This window comes from Ambystoma mexicanum, chromosome 5q (assembly GCF_040938575.1).
Source record: "Ambystoma mexicanum isolate Mex_15411 chromosome 5q, UKY_AmexF1_1, whole genome shotgun sequence".
NCBI classification, from domain to species: domain Eukaryota; kingdom Metazoa; phylum Chordata; class Amphibia; order Caudata; family Ambystomatidae; genus Ambystoma; species Ambystoma mexicanum.
This window is the reverse complement of record NC_090933.1, coordinates 1,063,049,207-1,063,071,260: the sequence shown is the minus strand read 5'-3', so window position 1 is coordinate 1,063,071,260 and position 22,054 is coordinate 1,063,049,207. Positions and strand designations below refer to the sequence as shown.

The window sequence follows — 22,054 nt, the reverse complement described above, 5'->3', positions numbered from 1 at the left end:
ATGCAAAAGAAAAGAAAATGCCCGCTGGTCTTGTGTGCCCAATTTGTGACGTCCTGCCGTCAGGGCTGCCAGTGACGAAGTAACCAGGTGGTTTCGAACGTGTGGGCCCCTCCGTTCTCTGCAAATGTTTGCAATTACTCTGCTTTAATTCACTAGAGTTTTGAAGCCGTCCCTGCCCAGGCTACGGTATGACTCTGAGTGGGCAGGGTTTTTTGGGGGAAGGAGGTCCCGCCTCCTTGTCCCCCTGTCCTCCTCCCTCATTAAAAACAACCTCCAGCAAAAGGCTCGCTTGTTTAAAAGACCCCCTCAGTCAAAGGAGGCAGAAACAGCAAGAGGAGGGGGAGAAAAAAAGACCAGGGGAAAAGACGTCTGGAAAAAATTACCAGCTTGCTGATTTTTAAGAAGACTCCCCCAATCAAGACTTGAAGTGCCGGCCGGAGCATCACAGGGCGTCTTTGCCTCTGCATCACTCCTGCAGCACGCCTGAGAACGCTATCAGCGCTCCTGCACCGGCCTGACATGCTTGACAGTGCCACGCACGTTTAGATAGCGCCGAGGAACCGATGTATTTATTTTAAGCACCTTATATGGTGTTGTAGAGTTTAGATTAAGAAACTAAACTGCAGGCGTTTTGAACGCATTCGGGAGAAAGTGTGTTCAGCATTTTAAAGATTTTTTGCAAAGAAACACTAAAAAAGACACTAAAAAAGTCTGCTTTCATTCTTGCTGGTCTTCTGGCTTCCGTGGCGAGCGGTGCCCACACAGCTGGTCTCATTCGTTATACCTCAGTGCCTGGAAACTTTTCACACCCGGCAAGGCGCTTTACACAACTGGCTGGAGGCTCCTGCGAGCAGCTGACATCACAGGCTTGACAAGGTATGTGTGCCCCTTACAACTACGGAAATCTCAGCATCCGGCTACTGATTTCCCCACTCTTTTCTAGAATGAAAGTTTAAAAGAACATTTTTCGGCGATATTAACGGTGACGTTATATTAATGTACGATATATTGCGTGTGTATATTAAAGTGCTAGGTATTCGGTGACACCCCGGACCACAGTGTGGATGGGTTAGGATGTGGCGTTACGTTGAGATGCGCGTGTGTGGTCTCATTGTGCATTGCCAATGACAGGGGTGTGTCTCCGGCTGCTGCCCACGGCATACCATCCTCTTCTCGCATATGGGGCTTTGAATGTCTGCGTCCCCCTGTCCTCGCGACCCTTCCCCTCTTTCCCAGGTAGGGCTGAAGCGGGCCCCCTGCTGGAAAGCGCGGTGGAGCGGGCCCCCTGCTGGAAAGCGCGGCGGGGGAGGCCGGGTAGCATTAGAGGCCAACAACGCTCCAACCTTAGAAGTGCCTAGAAGCGTCCCGTCTGCATGAAGCGCATAGGCATAATCACATGATTAGTATTATTACTGGTTTGGCATCTGTACTCCCATGTGTTTGTTATAAGGGACCCTTTTATGTAGCATTGCATGTTGGGGTTACAGCCTGGCAGACGTTGGAGGTTTGGGTTGGCAGGAAACAGTAGACCCTTCTCTGCGCCAATAGACAGCTTATTTTTTTGAAAGCTCGAACAGTGCATCTTTGAAAAGCGGTTTCGCCGGTGAGCTTCGCCTGGAAGGCAACCAAGAGTGCGAGGATGCAGCGAGGGAGTTGGATGTAACGGTATTCAGCAGGAGGGAGACTGGAGGGAGTGCACGCAGGACCAAGAGGTACCCGAAGCGGAGGGAGGGGCCGAGAGACGCCGCAGAGCAGTGGAAAAGGAGAGTCTGCTTCTCGAGGGACCGCCATAGAAGCCCACATGATTGCCGCCTCCGATGGGATACCCGGCAGCCCGTGGCAATACAATGCGCCCAGACCCTAGCATACAGGCTGACCCGTGCAGAAGCAGTAGGCCCCAGGGCTCAAGTCGATAGGACACGCGGAGGACAGAGGCCTCCCACATTTTTCAGGAGATTTTAGAGGTAGTATGTTAAATAGGAACATTTGACTGAGTTTGAATTTATTCTTACCTGGAGATTCAAACCTGCAAGGCTAGGAACTTCACCCCTGCACTATGCAACCTGATGAATAATGCAATACAACTAACGTGCAAATGACATATTTCGGTACTGCAAGTTCCAGGGCAAACATTGGTATTGATTCTTGGAGTTTAAAACATACACACCTTTTAACATTTTCAAACACTTTAAGAAGAAAATATCCTCTCTTCATTGATTTTATGAAAGGCAAATGCCATTCACCCTGTGCATTTTGTATGGTTATGGAAAGCCAATTTGAATGAAAGGTGCACATGGCATCTTGATATGCTAATTTCTAGGGACTTCACAGCCCATTGCATATGTTCAAGAGTCGCCGCCACTTTTTTTTTGGGACTTGACCCCTGAGACCCTGATGCTACCCTATCAACGTGTACACATTATATATGCCGAGGATATATGAACACGGGTGCGAGGAAATGTTGGGACTGCCTTTAACACGTGGCCAAAGAAATGGGTCGTTAATGCGTTAACACGTTATTGCCCTGTGCGTTGTTGGAGCGTTTTATATGTTTCTCAATGTTTTCTCTCTTTTTCTCTTAAACATGCCGGTCAATTGAAATAACCCCACATCCCCACACCCCCCCACCCTCTCTCTTCTTGGACATTGCTTCCCCACTACCTAACGGAATGTGTACTCCTCGCGTTACCTGCTGTTTTACTGGGGAGGCATGGGCAGTACCTGCTGGCCACGAGAATATGACAGAACTCCGTGCCGCCCCCCTTCTGCGCCTGGCAGCACTGTGGACGTGCTGTGATCTGCGGTCCCACCGCGCGCCCGCAGGCTGTGTGCTGATAGGTCACTGCCTGGCCGAATGCGGTGGCGGCGCTGCGCGTGCTGGACGCTTCGCGAGGTACATCCTCCGCCTACAGCGAGCGGCGCCCCTGTAGAATGGGTGCATTCTCTCAGGGGTGCCACTCTGCGCCACGCAGGTTAGGCAAGATAGTAGGCGCAGTGATGCTGTGTGCGGACGTTGCTGGATATCTGACACGGGTTCCAGCAGATGCGCGCCTGGCCCGGGAGACCCACGTGGCGCCAGTCGTGGGCGCTGCCTCTGACGTCACGGCGCCTCGGCCCGCCCACGCGGACGTCACGGCCAGGCTAGGCTGGGCCTGTGGAGCTGCGCTATAAGCAGCTGCGTGTGCGCGTGTGTGTGTGTGTGTGTGTGTGTGTCAGGGCTTTGGGCGATGACAGCGCTCAGAGAATGTCTGCTTCACGCCGGCGGCTTTGGGCAAGTGGGTAAAGTGTTAAACTCTCTCACTAAGGCATGTTTCCTTCGAATTAGTTTACACATACACTTGAGTGAAATGATTTGTTTCAAACAAATGTACAATGAATGGTTTTGAATGAATACAAATGCATTAATTCCAATAGGCAGTGCTCTAATAATGATGTAATGCCTGTGTGCCCACAGTGCACAAATAAATAGATATAATATACAACAAAGACAATCGTTGTTTTCTGCACCACAACATCACTCCAAACCTTTTCCAGCCCATATGGTGGTATTGCAGGATGGCATCAGTATGCAAAGCCTGACTAAGAGCTTGCTCACATGAATATATATATATATATATATATATATATATATATATATATATATATATATATATATATATATATATATATATATATAATGCCTATATATACACATATATAGGCACATATATAGGCACGTCTACAGACTCACTAGTATGCGCACACGGTTTGGACTGCTGAAAAACATTTAATGGGTTTTCTAAAAATAAAACAGGCATTACAATAGGTTTTCATATGCCACCATATATAAATATATAAAGTTTAAAGCGTTTTTAGAGAAAGGAGAATGCTCTTGGTCAAGGTGACGCGCCACGCAGATGTGTTAGGCAGCCAACCCTAGCATGAGCAGTGGGCAGATATCATTTGCAAACATGCTAAAAGTCCACTGATGCGATAAGGGTGTGGTTTGAAAGGATGGCGGTGGGGCAGTGGGGGATACACTTTAATGTAGATGCACTTAATCCTAACATGGCTATTAGCACGTGACCCAGACACCAGGGGAGCAGCTCCAGATACTGCAGCAAACTGACACACATTCGCAAATTAATGTGGGTTAGTAAATGCCAGCTTGAACAAACACTCGTGCATTCCCCGTGTGAGAAGGACAGCCGTTTCCTGATCCTTGCGGGCTTTGCAAGCCTCAAATGGAGAACTTGCACGAAGCACCTGATAGGGAGATGTGTAATAGGAAAACTCAGGACTGGGAACATCAGGCCTGAGTGATCTTGAGTCATCGCGTGCCACAGTGCCCATCCTCGAAGACTTCCGCATAGAAGTCCAATGCCAACCCACGAGAAGTTTAAACGCGAGGCAGTGCTAAGAGAGTCGGCCTAAACTGTCCTTCGTCCTTCAAAATCAGTGCTTTTCTTTGGAAACTTGAAGATAGAGCTAAGCAGATATTAAGCCTGTTGGTGGTATTGATGACCCAGAAAATTAATAAGGCTAGAAAAAAAAAACGTTTCTGATTGATTGAGAGGACACATGTCAATGTTGCTTGGCCTAAGATATTGAGTAACTGCTAGTCAGGGAGACCGAGAAGCTAAGCGGACTAATATCGAACACTCAGCCTGATTGCCTTAAACAGAGAGAGAAACTCCAATGGGGGTGATGGACTGACAGGCCAACCAAACCCTCCCCCCAAAAAAAAACCAACACATAGAAGACATGCTGCTATGTAGCTAACTATTTCTTACTCTGATGCACAGAGGCAGGTTATGGTTGTTTTAGTTGTTCTTGGTTAGGAGAGAACGTCTTGTAGATAAATAGTTGGCTTTGGAACTGGCTTCTGATCTTGGCTTCAACACTTGCCAAAAATAAGTGTGATTCCTGTCAAATCAGTGTACCTTCCTGCACATCAAAATATAAACATGTGTGATGTAATGTATTTATTTCAAACTAACCACACCGCACATTTTCTAGAGTTGTTGCATTTTGTACATGTCCATCTCCGCCCTCCCACATTCTGGTTAATGTAATCTGGTGTTTGCTGGTCTCAACACTGTCTACTGCTACTTGTAAAGAATGGACTGTTTGCAATGCTCTTGCTAAGACACATGTTTTCTAAAAATCAAAAACATGGTGGGTAAGGATCATGCGGTATCTATAAGGTCTTAGTCCATATGGCTATAGTTAACTTTTTATATGCGATGCAATAAACTCAGCTGTTGTGGGAACCACAATTCTCAAATTTATGGCGATCCATGAAGATTCTCTGGGAAAATTTTAAAAAAGAATTGAACAAACATAAAGCATGGTTAATCTTCCACGACTGCAGCAGAGAGCAGATTAACCATGCATTCTTTAATAGGATTCCATTGCTCTGGCTGGAACATCTGATTAACAACACATTCTGTATTTCTGTTCCTGCCTTCCTATTGGACAAAACCCGCAAAGCTGGCTCCAATCACCAGATCATTCCACAGCCATTCACATTTCATTAAAAAGCACGGGACAGAACCAATGAATTTGATTATGTTTAAGAATAAGCTCAAAACTCTGTGTGAATTATTTTGTTACATTCTGACAGACCTCTGTAATGGCTTGGCAGGCAAAGAACGATGGTCTGCAGGGCTGATCAGAGCAATGCCACAGGTTAAGATTAATTCCAAACCTTCCAGCCATCACCTCTTGTGTTTTGCTATAGTCACCCAGAGTGAGACAGGTATGCCCAGATGTGGGTCCTTTGTCTGCTGGGCATACAGAACCCAAACTACTCCTCACTGATGGGCCCAACAAGGCTGAAACATGCCTGGGGATGCTTGTGGTCTTGTGCACAAGGGATGTGAACTAGCAGTTTGGGCTGGACTGACCCTTGAGGGGTGGGACCAAGCCTGATTTGCTTGTGGTTTTTTTCCCTTCTGTAATTGCTTGGCAGGCAAATAACGATGCTCGGGAGGGTTGCCCAGAGCAATGCCAGAGGTCAAGATTAATTCTAAACCTTCCAGCCATCACCTCTTGTGTTTTGCCTCATAAATGGGAGCGACAAACCCATCATCAGAGCGAAAGTCGCAATCTTTCTATGCCCAAATTGTTATTGTTATTGTGCATGTACCGCGCCAAAGCCCATAGGCATCCAGGTGCCGAGAGAACAGAGTACAGTGAGTAAAAAGACTACCGCAGAAGTTTACTCTAATTGAAAAGATACGTTTTTAATTGTTTTCGGAAGGCAAGAAGATCTGTTGTCTTGTGCAGGGATGCAGGCAATGCATTCCATGCCTTGGCTCCCTGGGTGTGAAAGGCCCTTCCAGAGCCTCGAGAGCGTTTCACCTGGTGCTGTACCAAAAGATAGCCTTCAGCCGACCTGAGGTTTCTTTTAGGCTGGTAAATGCTAATGACATCCTTAAAGTAAGCAGGAGCACTACCAAAGATGCATTTATGGCATATGGTTATCAATTTAAATTGAATTCTGCTTTCCACAGGCAGCCAATGCAATGGGGGAGGGGTAATCTCACTGCCTTTTGTTCCACCATTTCAGTAGCATAATTCAGTGGGATCCCCTTTGGTTCGAGGTCTTACAGAATATGATGAAGGAAAGAAATAGTTACAGAAATCTTTTAAAGCATCATCATCATACATTTTATAGGACTCTATAATGGTTATATTTCAAAGAATCCCTTGCATAAGTCTGGCAATCGGCATATATCTAGTCAAATGTAATATAGACCTCCAAGTGCATCTCAGTTTAATTACAGAATAATGACAAGAAGATGTCCTATTGCTTTTCATGCAGATTCCTCCTGATTCGAAGAGCTTGTTTTTTTGATACCCCAGTTCACTGATACTCAATGTATTAACATGGGAAAAGTAGAACAACAGATTTAGTCCTGATGGGATTAAATTGCTGATTGCATGTTGCTGAAATGAGCAATTAATTTGCTGGCGTGACTTACCTGCTCTTACCTGATTCACTGTGTACCCCCTGACTTGCCTGAATATATGCTGCAGCTGCACTGTACAGAACACCATTGCTTTCTAGCAAGGGCTTCTCCATGTGGGACTCCTTACATGCATGGATACACAGATAATAGTTCTGGGCAAACTAGTTTGGCGATACATGGAATTGTGGGTGGTTTGAGGCCCAGAAACATTTATAAACTATACTGGATATTCACCCGAAAAAGGTTACAAGCGGTACACAATTAGGGCCTTAATGTGGTGGGCAGGCTTTCATGCCCACGAGGCTCTATAGCATGCCCCTTTGCCATAGTGTCAAATGTTAGATTTTGTTTCTCCAAAAGATTACATCATTCTTTGGGTGCTCAGTGGTAGGCCACAAGGCACCGTGGGGGCATGCACAGGGATATCGTTGCATTGATGGGGCACATGGGCTGTATGACCTGAAAAAGGGTCATGCCACCAAACATTTGGATCAAAGGGCCTCATTATAAGTTTGCCGGTCCGGTAACAACAGTACCAGTAAGTTTGCTGATACCGTTGTCACCGGACCGGCAAGCTACGAGTTCTGCTCGCGGGTGCTTTCCCGCCCGTCAGGTCTGACCTGGCGGGCATACTGGCACCCGAGAGCAGAGCATGTCGGATGCACCGGCACCATGGGAATGGGGAGCCTTTCATTCCGGTGCCCGTGAATGGGCAATTACAGGGTCTGGCAGGGTCGTAATGACCCAGTAATTACCCATTTGCAAGCGCCGAAAAAATTTGCAAGTTTGGCGCCAGCCTGCCGGTTTTACCGGCAAGGCTACCGCCAAACTTGTAATGCAGCCGAGAAACTCCCAAATATTTGCAGATAATTGTTCAGGAAGTTCACCTGGCCTTAATACATATCTCTATGCTTAATGGTTGTATAAAGTAAGCTCAAAGTATTAAATCAATTAACAAAATTAACAAATGCTGCAAGACTTAATATTTCTGGATTTTGAATGCTTTAACCATTGCAAAGCTTTGAGGTGGCACGCCAGTGTCCTGCGCAGATGTCTCTGATGGGATTCACTGATGGGGGTAGGTTCCTCGGGTCTAAGAGATAACCACCCACGTAAAGCTTACACGTGTGCTCCAAAAATAGCGACGTTGGGTATCCAGAGTTAATCAAGGATAGTCACATCAACAAAGTCTGAGAATCTATGCCAGACAGCCTAGCATCACGAGCAGCACTGGCCCATTATACTTTCCTTCATATTCAGGGGAGGCAAGTGACCCATGCTAGGTCTGGAAAAGATCAGGGACTAAGCTAATATCGGGACTGGCGGGACTCGGGGCTAGGCAGCATTTTGGTTGTAGCACCGGCGCTTCTATCCGGGGCTACAACCAAAAGACCCGGGGCTATAGCCCCGTCAGATACCCCCCTAGCGACGCATCTGGCTACGAGTGGTGATGATTCGAATTAAGCAAGAAGTGAGAGAACCGGCTCCTCCCAGACCCTCCAAACCACTATTATCTGGCCAGATTGTTCGAGGGATGGACGTCGTCCCTGCATCATGGAAGCGTTAGGCTCCAGTGTAAAGGGTCTGATAGCTTGGCTCTAAAATATTCTTCTCTCCATTGACCACGCTGACCACACTGCAGAGCATGGGTGTTGCTAGGTCTGGAAAAGATCTGGGGCTAAGGTCCTTTTGGGACTGACAGGACTGGGGGCTAGCTAGCCTTTTTGGTTGTAACCCCTGACCTTCCATCCAGGGCTACAACCAAAAGACCCAGGGCTATAACCCCCTCAGACCCATCTCCCTAGCAATGCCTCTACTGCAGAGGGTGTTAGGTGATGTTTCTTAGCAATTCCTTTGGGTGTCAACACCTGTATGTGTAGTCCCCGAATCTTTCAGGCATTTAAAACCCCATAGATATTTAATTCATGAGTCAGGGATTGAGCTCCTTAGGATGGTACTAACTTCTCCCATGTGCTCCTGGAACAAAGCCAGCTACAGTGAGAATGAAGCTAGACCATGAAGCAGTTTTGCTTGCACTGAAATGACAGAAGTGAAATTAATGTGTAGGCCTCTGGTCGGAAGTCCATGAATCAAATCCCTATTTTAATGTTTATCATAGTGTTATTAGAGCAGCTGTTGGAGAAATAGCATGGCTTGCCACCACTATATCTGCACCGCACCTTTAGCTTTGGCAACACCAGGGAGTAGTAATTTAAAACAGTGCTATTGCTTTTGGTGGCTTGCCTTCTTACGCATTTCCCCTCCCTCTCCCATTACTCCCCTCCTGCCGCTACTCCCCGGCTCGGCGCTCATGGCTGCCAGCTTTCTCTGTAAATGAGTCTGCTGACGTAGGTGCAGTGCACGTTGGGGAAATGCTTCTAAACTGATGATGTGGTGTACTTCATCACAGGCACTGCACACCATTCTGACTTGCTCTTGACCTCTTAGTCACTAGGCAGCAAATGTTGTGAATATCTGCAGATGGGGAAAGACCACAGGTGGGCTCACTCTACTGAAACGAAACCGGGTTGTGAAGCTCAGTTGGAACTCTTTTGAATGAATGAACACATTTGTAGTGGACTCTGAAGAACCCAAACCATGCAACGGAGATGTCTTGGCTACTTATGGTATTGCAGCAAGGATCTTAATGACCGTTTTCCCAATTACAGCTATCTCCCGTCACCCTGATTTAATGAGCATGGAGGCCAACACTGGTGGGCATCATGAGACTACTGCACATGGCATTGTTGTACCATCGAAGACATGAATCTCACGGCTCTCAAACCACCACCGTCCCAGAGTGCACATCCACACCATCCATACATGACGTCATTATCGGTATTTTATTTAGTTGGGTGTGTGCCATAACCAAAAAAAACAGACTTAATAACTGAGTGACTGACTGACCCAATTTTCTCGATAATTTATCATACTTTTTCACCCAGAGTCTATCATGACAGCATACAAAGAATCAAACAAGTGTTAAGAAGGAGGAATATCATTAAAATGTTGAGAGCAGCTTAATCTTCAAGGAAAACTCAAGGTTGATGTCTAGAAAGGTTTGAATTAATCATAACCACTGGTTATCAAATCTGTCCAGCCGTCAACCTTCAGTTTTTCAGATGTCATCCCGAGCGGGGTAGGTGTGTCCAGATGTGAGTCTTGAGTCTGCTCTGCCTAGAGGCCCAAACTACATCACACTGATGAGACCCAATGAGGACTGAAACACGTTTGGGATTGTTTCTTGATTGTGGTCTCGAGCATAAGGGACGTGAACTAGGAGCTTGCTCTGGACTGTCCCTTTTGGGATGCAGTAAAGCCTGCTTTGCATATGACCTTTCGCCGTCTGTCAAATGAATGGAATGAAGTGCTGCACAGAACATTGCCAGGGGTTATTATTAACTCGAATCCTCCAAGCCACCAACCTTCAGTTTTGCATCAGTGTAAGCTTCGCAAGAATGTTGGCTGAAGGTCTTTAGATCCAAATGAGTGCACTGCTGGAGAATACTCTTCAGAGCGAATGACCCCACCAAAGGTCACCCATCTACTGTTCTTATGAAGTGCAAACTGTAGGAGGACAGCATACCCAACAAAAGAGAACTGAAAAGTGGAGGTGTTCAAAAACGTTCTGTGTGTACTACAAGCGAGATTGTGGAATTGTGCAGTTTACCATTAAAAATGATACAGCAATGTAAAATCTTAGTGATCAATAGAATTATATCCAGGCTCGACATATGCCATACATTTTTCTATCAACCAAAGGTAACACACGCTCTACATAAGTATAAACTCAGGCCTAGTTTCCACTGATCTCATTGATGATGTCATAAGTGATGTCATAGCAGGTGTCAGATGGCATGTGTAATGTAATCAGGGTATAATGCTGATCTAATAGGGTGGTGTTGCTTCCAGTATCTGCCAGATTTCAGGGTTTTCCTGTGTTAAAACAGCACCTTTCATGCTGATGCTGCAGGTGAAACGTTGCTAGACATAAATCATAGATGTTTCTCCTCAAGTTTGTGAGTGGCAGGGAGGCTGTTCCAGAGGGAGGCCCCAGCCCGGTGACCTACCCCCAGCTTGTTTCTTTGAAAAACATCTGACCCTGAGGGAGTGAGATGTAGAGGAGCGAATAGATCGAGAGGGGAGGTATTAAACAAGGTTGTTGTTTTTTTGTCTGGGTTCATTGTTCTGTTCAGATATGGTACATTGTCACTTTCAGAAACACCCACTTTATTAATCAGTTTCAAGAATAGTCAAGACAACATGTGTACAAGCCTTATCTTTTGACCTTTGCCTGTGAAAGTCAAAGGTCATGTTAGTTTAGGTGTACATTACTTACACATCTTCATCTTACCACCGAAAGGTTACAGTCAATGTTTCTTTCTTCACTACCACTAGGTGGTTCCTGGAAGAGAAAGCACAACAACTGGTAATGAAAGTGTACATTGCTCTCTCCACTTGTTGCTGTCTTTGTTCCACCGCTGATCTCGTAGTCCCCCAGGAGGCTGTGGGGCCTCTGCCAGCAGGGTAAGGTTGATGATTGTGTCTTCACCACCACTGGGTGGTTCCTGAAATCGAAAGCCCACAAACAGATAATGAAAGTGTACATTACTCACTCCTCCTCGTCGTGATTGCCTGGTCCGTCGATAATCTCGTAGTCCCCCGGAACACTGTGGATTATCTGCTGACAGGATTCAGTTGATGCTTCCCTCTTCCTCACCACTCGGCGGTTACTGGAAAAGAGCAGCACATCTTTAAAGCAGCACCAGATTCTCCAGCAGGCCTGGATATCTCACTGTGCATGATATCCTGGGAACAAACCGCACAAAACTGACTCAGCAGTGATGATTGTTGTAGGGATCAGGCACCTTGGCTCCATGGATAGGTCCCTCATCAGCTCTCTGCTGTAGGTGCATTACCAGAAGAGGTGGTATGCTGTGGGGCAGTTCCTGAAGTGGTTCAGTTCTCTCGCATGCATGAAGGCTCACGCCAGAAGTTCCCCCATGATGGCCAACCAGGCGATATCTTTGTGCGTGCTCATCAGCCGCCCTGATGCAATGTTCTCCCCATGTGCTCTACCGTCGCTGAGGGTAGGGTTCTGATATGCTCGTAGACGTTCCGCTCATGCATGCATGCGTAGATGGCCTCTGTCTTCCAGACCGGAGCCGCTATTTCCAGCTGGAGGTCTCTCACACATACCTCTGCTTCTGTGTAGTCCACTATTCCCACACAAGACTTCGCCAAACCGGCAGGAGGAAGAAAGATGCCCCTCCGGATTGTGGGGGGGGGGGTCTGGCACTCCCTTCCCTCCTTTCTTGTGCTTCTTGTACATCATGGAATATTGTTTATTGATAAGCTAACACCATCTGTTATGTGGTGGGTTTAAAAAAGCATGAAAAGACTTGCCCACCTAAAATATGAGAGTAGAATACATATTTTCAGCTGATGTGTCACATACATCACAGCATCACCAAACAGTAATCTCTGGATGTTCAGCTCCAGAACCATTAAGCAATGCAGTGTGGGTATGCAAATTAGCTGAACAATGATTCTGTGAGAGAACCATACTAGGGAATTTCAGGACTAGGCACTCCTCAAGTGTGGTCACAATGCAGGGTAGTATCTCTTTATTGAAATCTTGAACAAGGAACTGTGTGTGATTGAAGCCACCAAAGCAGAGAGCTCAATGAACAAATCCATCCTTTGATTTTTTTAAGACAGTCTATACCAAACGGCTCTAATACTATTTTTCGCAGCAGCAAAAAACAAACATGCTTACAAAAAACAAATGTGCACACAATTACATGTAGGCCCCCATTTCCCAGTGCCGTGTAAATTGTAGAGAGACCTCAACCGTATTTATTTATATTCACAAAAACTCCCGCTGCACAATTTTGATTGTTTGCTATAGGAATTGCTGAGAAAGCACAGAAATCTGGGTGACCCTGGGTTTCTGTGCATTATTTGACCTTGATAGTGCAGACTGTCTTAAATGCTCTGATTACAGACCAGCAATATTCATTACTCCTAGTCCTAATCTTCCTCATCACAGTACTTAGGCCCACCTTCATTCCTGGAACCACTTTTCATTTTCTTTTCTTAAGAGGTATAGTACCTCCCATGTACCTAGCCTCCCCAGTTAACAAGGAGCACGAGACCCATGAGACCCTCCCCGCAGGGTGGGAGAGGATGGTCGTCAGTACTGTGACGATGAAGATTAGGACTAAGAATAAAGTAGATTACGGCAAGTAATCAGAGCATTTCCTCCTAGTGCCTTTTCCTCATCCCAGTACTTACCTCTAAGGTACACCAAAGAACACAAACGTGGGAGGTCCCAATGAGACACAGAGAGACAGAAGTTCTGCAACACCATCAACACTGCTATAAGGATCTTCTTGTGAATGTCCAAGATTATAGGCAACCCCATCTTGGGGGTATGTTTGAATTGCTTGATGGTAGGATCCATGCAATCGTCCTGGACCAAAGCTTCTGAGAAACCAATGCTGTCCCAGACCTGCGACATCCCAGACTCTGCATCCTCCCTGTCCAGGTACTTCCACTCAGTCGCTACATCCAAAATGGGCACATCCGAGGAGGAAGGATCTGAACAGGAGGAAGATGAAGATGAGTAGGAAGAGGGGGAAGCCGGCTTCCGCTTTATTCTCCTCATGTTCACACATTCCCCGTTTCATCACACTCTTAATCTTCTTCTGGGACAGGGGGAACCGCAGGGACTTCTTCCCAGTATCCTTAACAGCCTTCTTCTTCCTAGTCTGATCCTCGGAACTTGAAGAGGCAGAAGTGTCCAAGTGGCTCTTTATTTCCGAATGATTTCCCATGCTGTCAGGCAACCAAAACCAGGGTGAGGAGATCAGCAGGAGATTGCAACAACAGTATGACGGAGGCCCCGCCCCCCAGGAACCTAAATACAGCGCAAGGTGAGGAAAGGCCCAATCACAGACCCACCAGCCTTCTCAGAGGAGCGTCGCTGGGAATCATGGCAACACCATCCGCTGATCACAGGCACCAACCATGCTAACCAGGGATGCCTCAGGAGGAGGCGGCACCACACCAGAACAGCCACCCAGCCACCGGAGAGATGCAATCCACTTAGGTGCCACAGGATGCCACAGCAACGGAGGCCGCCGCATGCTTGGGCCAACCCTGCCAACCAGGGCTGCCCCCATGATGGCGGTACCAACAAAAAACTGGGCAGTAGCTTAGCCATGACCAGGCACTAACCTGGAAGTCCTGAGGCACTGCAACTCCACAGCTTCTATTGGGCCCCCTCCACCACAGTAGACCCGAGAAGCAAAGGGAACCATCAGCACTCAAACAGAGCCCTGCCCGGCAAAGAAACTGGGAGTGTGCCCCTCAAGAGAGGAACTTCCACCCTGTCAAGGGAACTTGCCAGTTCGGCCAGCAGATGGTGCTCTTCAGTGTCCCACACGCAAAGGAAGAAGCCCCGCCAGAGGACAGGACAGTTTTTAACTGGATCATTTGCGTACGTGGGAGGTATTATACCTCAGAGGAAAAGAAAGCGAAAAAGGGGTTCCTGATATGGAGGCGGGGCCTGAGAGGTAAGTACAGGGATGATGAAGAAGGACATGGAGGAAATACTTCTCAACATGTACGTGCTTGATGGGATGCATTTCTACCAGCATCAAAACCAGATGTATTGTAGTCCTATTTAGGTGGTGGATTTCCAAAAATTGCAGTCTTGGTTCCGTTTCAGCCCTGCAAATCAGTGAAAACTGGGCAGTTAGTAAAGCGCATGCGTACACGCTTTCCGCCACTTTCTTTACAGTGAGGCCCTTCTAGGCATATTGTGATTTGGATTAGACATGCTTGGATGGCCTCATGCAATCGCAGGAGTTTGCAAATGAGCTGCCCCTAGGCAGGCATTCACATTCTATAGAGAGCATATAGCAGGCCACTCACTCATGTCGAAGAAAGCATTTCCCTATTATGTTTGGAGGAAGTCCAAAAGACATTCCTGCAGTTCACTTGCCAACGATCTGGCCCAGTTCTCATATTTGTGGTTTCAGTGGCAGGGAAATGGAGCTCTGACTGGCACATGCTACCCACCGAGGAATGTGGTCAGCAATTACAGAATTGGAGGGGTTGCTGTGCACATGCCACACCGGGAGCGAGGAAGAAACCTAACTCCGCACACTGAGCTCCTCTGCCACTCATTTCTCTGAAGATGGTATGTCTGGTAGTTCCAGTCTGTGCCAGCATGTATTCAGAGAAACGTAGACCTGATTTAAACTGCATCTCGGCATTAAACATATGTATATATTTGAGATTGCGGGTTGAGTCGACCTTATTAGCCAATGCCCTACGGACTGCATTACCAGCAGGAGCAATGTAGGATACACAGCCATGTCTGATAAGAATAGTATAGGGGGAGCCCCTATATTCATAATGCAGCGGGTGATCAGTCTACACACCTCCGAGAGAACATAACCAGAAAGATGCCGGAAGGCCTTTAACGGCCTCAATGATACCTTTTGCTGTCAGAGTTTCAGGAAAGATGCCATCCATTCCACAGGGTGCCAATGGACCCTGCCACACTCAGAAATGTGTTTAGGGGCCTTGAGCCTAAGCATTGTTCTGAAACCTATTATGGATACGATAAGTGGAACCATCCTGTTAATTTGGCATTTGAAACCAAGACTACAAATCGATTCTGATTTGAAATTTTGAATTAACACACTCGCCCTGTAATGTTCTCACATACATCTCGCTGCTTATTTATCTAAGATGAATTTTAATTGCTTGCAAAATTCATTTTAGAAGCCGGCACATGAGCGTGGGTGCTGGGTAAGTTTCTCGATAACCTTGAAGCATTCAAGCAAAGTTAACAGAGAGCGGAACACTTTATAATCTTCAGACATTTCGTTAAGGAAAAGACACATGATTAACGCATGGGAACATTGAGGAGCCAATCAGCTGCTGACGGACTCAAAGCCCATGTTCAATGCTCCCCACTTCCATAGTTGGTGGACTGTGCTTTCTCAATCTTGCCCGAGCTCGCATACTCTCCCTCTCCTGTGCCTTTGCCCACACCACACCCTGGCACCTACCAATGTTCTCGCCAGGTCACTCCCTTGCTGCTCGTTCATCTCAAAAGCCGACTATAGAGCTCTCCAATATGGCTAACCAATTCTGCAGCCTCCATTGAATATCGGGGGTCCGACAACCATGGAGCAACCATCTTCCGCCATGCCCGGTCTTCCCCTCAGCTCTACTTTCATGCCAGCATACCCCTTGCCTCCTCTTGCCACACCTCTTTGCCCATGCCTGTCCACTGGATGATGCCTCCTTTTGCCTCCACCTGCCACCTTACAATGAATGCCAATCAGACCAAGATGCCCTCATTGGGGGGCGGGGAATACTTACACACTGATCTGGGCTTCAGTTTGTCTCGACTCTCCCTTCCTATGCCCTGTCAGCCTGGCTCTTATGGCACATGTCCCATCCAGACACATCCTCGCCCTGCTGGGACACAGACGCCTGTTCTCGGGTAGGTTACCGTTTTTTTTATTTTGTGGAATAATGAATGTATAAATGCTCTTTTTATACTTGGGGGGGTAGGATCACTACTGGGACCTAATAGCAATAATGCTCACATGCTCGGGCGGTTACTCGCTGGTAATGGCCCACAGGCCTTTTCAAAGCCTATCCCTTTGCTCAGCCCTGTTCGTTTGCAAGCATTCTGCCAGTACTACGGTTTTGGAAAACTAAAAATTTGGCTAGAAATACCTTTAGTAACCATTAGTGACAAGCATGACAGCTCAGAAGATTGAGCACCTGCTGCACATTCCAATGTCTAAGCTGCCCCTCATATATCTTACTTAGTTCATGCAGGGAAGAGTTAGCCTCTTGTCTAAACAAAAAGTGCCATGATGTGTCTATTTATAACACATATTAATTAAATGCCCAGAGAGAATATTATTTTGCATTGTCCACAATCCAAACTGTTAATATTGAGCCGGTAAGGTAGCTCAGTGAGTTGGGTGCTCACCCCCTTCAATCCCAGCAGAGCCTACTCAGCCCTTCATCCTTCTGAGATCAATACATCGGGCACCATACACTTGGATCATTGCAGCTGCCATAGTTCCAGCACTTAGGCCCATGAGGAATCCGTCATGGAGCACTGTATAACAACATGATATTACAAAGTTAGACAATGATATGATATGGCAATTATAACGCACCTGTACACAAGTGTTTCATGGCCTTAACAGACTTACAACATTGGACATATTATGGATGGAATGGTTATTGTCATGCAGGCTCTGTCCTGTAGAAAAGGCATGTTTATTAAACAAGGCACCTTGCTATTTGTCTGGCACTTTAATGGTATCTGATGACTCTAGGTTACCAGAAGATGGCCATGTACACTGATGGCTAAGAGAGTGGTACAGAAGAATCCCAGTGGAAGGCCATCAAGGGAATCTATCCTTTTAATTGAGGACTGTAATTTGTCACAGAACCTACATGGGTAGTGCCAAACTTGACCTCGCTGGAGATAAGTGCAAAACCTGTGGCTACAACTAATTTGGGTGTTATTGTAATCAGCTTCTGTTTGCAGAGGTGTAAATTGAACATGGCTCAATGTAACAGTAATCAGAGATGCAACCGCCCGCAACGGTAGTGGGTTACAATTAAATGAAAGCTTCGACATATATCCTCTTCAACTTTGCAAAGTCACCTTTTGTGCAGCGGGTATAGCCAGACATGGGTACCAAGGTTGCTTTGTCTACTGTCCGGAGTCCAAAGGTAGGCACCCAGTGAGCCTGAAAAATGACTGCAGGTGCTTGTGATCACAAGAAGGCAGCATGCAAATTAGCAGTCTGGTCTGGTCTGGCCGTTGTGGGGTTGAGCAATGCCCGATTGGTGTAAGGGTTTTCCCGTCATGCATTAGCACCAGGCTGAAAAATGATGGTTTGAAATGAAGCCCAGATCTTTTGCCAGTGGATATGATTAATTCAGAGCTTTTGCATTCATTACTCTTTGGTGATTACAACTCTCTCTACGTGAGAAAAGAGTGCCGAGATGTGGGTCCTAAGCCTGAGGTGCTAAGAGTCCCAAACCTGACCTCAATGATGACGCCGATGGAGCATGGCACATGTTTGGGGTTGATAGCAACATCATGAAAAAGGGATGGCACCAAGCATTTCAGGATGGGCCGCTATTTGGGTTGGACAAAGCCTGATATGCATATTGTTGTTCCCCTTCTAATATGACACATTACGTTCACAAACAAGAGTTTGGAAGGCTTTCTAGAACAAATGCCTATGGTTATGACTAGTTAAAAGCTTTCTCATGAATTACTCTACAGAGTGGCAACCTCATCCCGTTTTTAAACACACTTAGAGCTGTGCCCCTTCTTGCCACTGTACTCCTAACTGTTTGTTGTGATCTCTGCTGGCTGCTTTTCTTCTAGTACTTCCTTTCTACCATCCAATGCCATCTTCTTTTGGTCATCATGTCCCCTTGTCAGTAAAGTGCCATCAATCATTACCGGAAAAGTCAAAGCACCCTTTCACTCTTCAACTTAATACAATCTAAATCCTTCCTCCACAACAATCCTGGATAACGCTATGACTTCAGCTCAGTCACCGAGTTTCCCTCACTCCTACACATGTACTTTTCTATCATGCACTGTCCTTCTTAAATTGCAAATCCTTCAGAGGAGTAGGAACTCATTAGGGTTACGCTGCTGTTAGTGGTAGATGTGACGGGAATTTAGGATTATACACGTATTCAGTGAAATGTTATTTTGCATACCAAATGTACCCTTGAGAGGAACGGAGAAAACCTTTGATGTCATCCTCGGGCTGTGGATGGAAGGACATGTTCCTAGCTTGCTTTTTTTTTTTAATAAGGAAGTAGTATTTGTAGTTGGACAGTTCCCTGATAGTAGCTCACTCATTCCTACTGATCAACAAATAGAGTATCTTATGGTAAACAGGCTTTAGAATCAAGTTGGGCAAAATTCAAAACCATTGCTGAGGCAATATTTACCATCAATGAATGACCCAGGCACCGAGCCCTGCCAGCAGGAGGTGATGCCCTGATCAGAAGGAAACTCATTGCAGAACTTTGCTACACCCAGTTACCATTGGGCACCCTTGAAGAATGTGCAAACAACTGCAAGAATGTTTCACAAATATCTCCTCCAAGAAGGTATTGTGAGTGTGATTATTTAGGTCTTAATAGATGTTTGAAATGGACATTGACTATAGGCAACTATCCACCTCAAGTTGAAGGGTATTCAAAGGGTAATGAATGAAGACATTGTGGAAGAGCCACGAGGGTGATGGAGGTGTACATCATGTACAGGATATGAGAGATACGATGCATTCAATGTGGAGAAGGTATGAGGGTGGTGTGTACATCCTTTCCAGGATCTGAGAGATCAGATTCACGAAATGCGGAAGCGATATGGGGGGTGAAAATCAAATGTAGCATTTAAGAGATAAGATGCACTGAATGTGGTAGAGATATGAACGGGACGTGAAACTCCTGCGTAGGATCTAAGAAATAAAATGCATTGATTGTAAAAGAGATATGAGGGGGGTGTGTGAATCCTATGCAGGATCTGAGAGTTAAGAAACATTGAATGTGGAAGACATATGAAGATGATGCGTACATCATGTACAGGATCTGAGAGATAAGATGCCCTGAATGTGGAAGGGAAATGAGGTGGGATGTAAATCCTTTGTAGAATCTATCTGAAATTTAAGAGCACTGAATGCGGAAGGGATATGAGGGGGATGGGTGAATGATATGTAGGCTCTGAGAGATAAGATGCACTGAATGTGGAAGAGGTATGAGGTTGATCCACACATTGTGTGCATTCTCTGAGAGTTAAGAAACATTGAATGTGGAAAACATATGTAGATGTGTACCTCTTGTACAGGATCTGAGAGATAAGATGCCCTGAATGTGGAAGAGGTATGAAGTTGATGCATACATCATGCACAGTGTCTGAGAATTAAGAAACATTGAATGTGGAAGACATATGGAGGGGATGTGTACAGGATCTGAGAGATAAAATGGCCTGAATGTGGCAGGGAAATGAGGTGGGCTGTAAATCCTTTGTAGAATCTGAAAGTCAAGATGCACTGAATGCGGAAGGGATATGAGGGTGACATGTAAATCTCGTATAGAATCTGAGAAATAAGATGCACAGAACATCCAAATCAGATGTTACATGGAGCATCATGAATCGAAAAAGCCTGAACAGTATAGGGGCAAGGGTGTGGGTCACTGAAAGTGCAAGGGTCTAAGCGAATGTGTGGGTGATGAGTATGAACTATTTATGTTTAATATGAGTAAGAATTGTAGTGTATTGTACATGTTATTTCTGCGTCTGACAGTTGGCTTAATGGGCCCTTTTGGTGTATATTCCTGCACCCTCCCCAAAAGTAAGAGTCACCAGATGTGCTGCATCCACAGACAGCCCCAAAGGTTAGGATGCAAACAAATCATGCAGAAAACAGTGTTTCCCTTTGATTTGCTCATGTCCGCTCTGTTCTCAAATGATTTCCAGCCTGGAGCAGAAATCCCACAATGGAACGTTGATCTGGAGTTTTTCTGTGGGATTTCCTGCTCCTTGTGGGAAATTCAAAGTCTATCTGTGGGGGTCAGAATCCTGATCCCTGTGGATAGCTTGATTCCTAAGGACAATGTCAACATTTCCGGAACATTTACCAATTACAGTCATGTTGATCCTGCCCTATAACAGGAGGAGATCGGAATCAGGCATTACTAGATATTTTCCCCTTTCTGAAGTGTGAATTTGACCTGATTTCTGCACATTGCTGTGACAAATCAACTTCCGGGGCACCAGTGGTCCAGGGATGAATATCGGTTTCTAAACAATCAATCAGCCCCACACCTCTAGTCCACCAGAAGGGATCCGAAAAGATTGTAAACACAATTCAATTATAGACCTCCTTGTCCAATTTTGGGAAGCTGGACAGAACAGCAGGCTTATTTCTGCAAGGTCATGGATTGTTTGTTAGTTGCAACACAGCGAAAATACAATTATTACCCAATGATAAATGGGAGTGTCCAGTCACGGTTGTAAACAAATGTATACTTTATTATTATTACAACAGACAGTTCTAGCACACTACAAAATATAACCCACCCTGTAATGGAACACAGAGAACTGACAGTTTCACGAAGGAAAGGGATGCACTCTGGATACCGACAGGAGGGTAGTTCATAAAGCAATCAGTCTTAACTGTTCAAGGTTATTTGGTTTCAGCACCAAAGGAGCAGGGGGGCAGAACCACAATGTAGCTGGTGTTTGAAATTATCTTGATGCTTGACAGCATCGAGTCAGTTCCAGGACGCTTTGCAGCTCCTGTGACAGAGTTCCAGATGGGAGGCAGTTCGGCAAGTGAGACTGGGTGGACGGCTTTAGGCTGGCCTACACGGTGGGTCAGGGTCAAGAATCGTTGTCTCTGTGCTGGTTGGCAGATCTGGAATTCTAGTTGAGGCATCTCGGGCGGCTTTAGTGACTGCAGTATGACAATAGTCAGTGTTGCAACCGGTCAAGGTTTGAGGGCTCGACTGCCTCGAAAATGTCCTTAAACGTTGGACTCTGATTTTTGCTTGCTGTGACAATCCTCCTAGCTTCTTCGAAGGGCTTGTGTTGTCCTTTATGGTGGGTGGCCCAAAACTGAGGAGAGTGTTTGCAGGCAACAGCCTTGTCGTTTGTTCAGAGGCTCTCTGGCACTTCCCACCTAGGCAGTTTGCTGGCAGAACCTAGCAGGGAACACTTTGTGCCTACTGGGTACCTGTTCTGGAGCTGCTGGAAAGTTCTTTGAGTTTGGTATCTCTCTCTGTTCCTTGGGAGATGTTTAGGGGAGGGATATTGCTTTCCTCTTGGAAATCCTCACCTTCCTTCACTGTCGGAAGATGTAAGGCAGACTGTACCTTCAGCCAGGGTCCAAAGCAGTCCATCGTCTTATTACTTTCAAAGTCATGGGATTTTTTCCTAAGTGAGGAGTTCAGCCCTCTTTTAAAGCCAAATGGACCCCAGTGATTGGTGCAGGCTAAGCCTCCCTTAA

The 22,054-nt window shown here is 46.1% G+C and overlaps 1 protein-coding gene across 1 annotated transcript in view; it reads left to right on the top strand.

Moving 5' to 3' along the window:
• Nucleotides 1–324: 324 nt before the first annotated feature.
• The window catches only part of HAS2 (hyaluronan synthase 2), a 53,130-nt gene continuing 31,400 nt past the window's right edge, over nt 325–22,054 (top strand). Inside the window, exon 1 of the mRNA XM_069621566.1 lies at nt 325–876. The gene's annotated coding sequence lies outside the window, so the exon portion shown is untranslated. The remainder of the gene's footprint in view (nt 877–22,054) is intronic.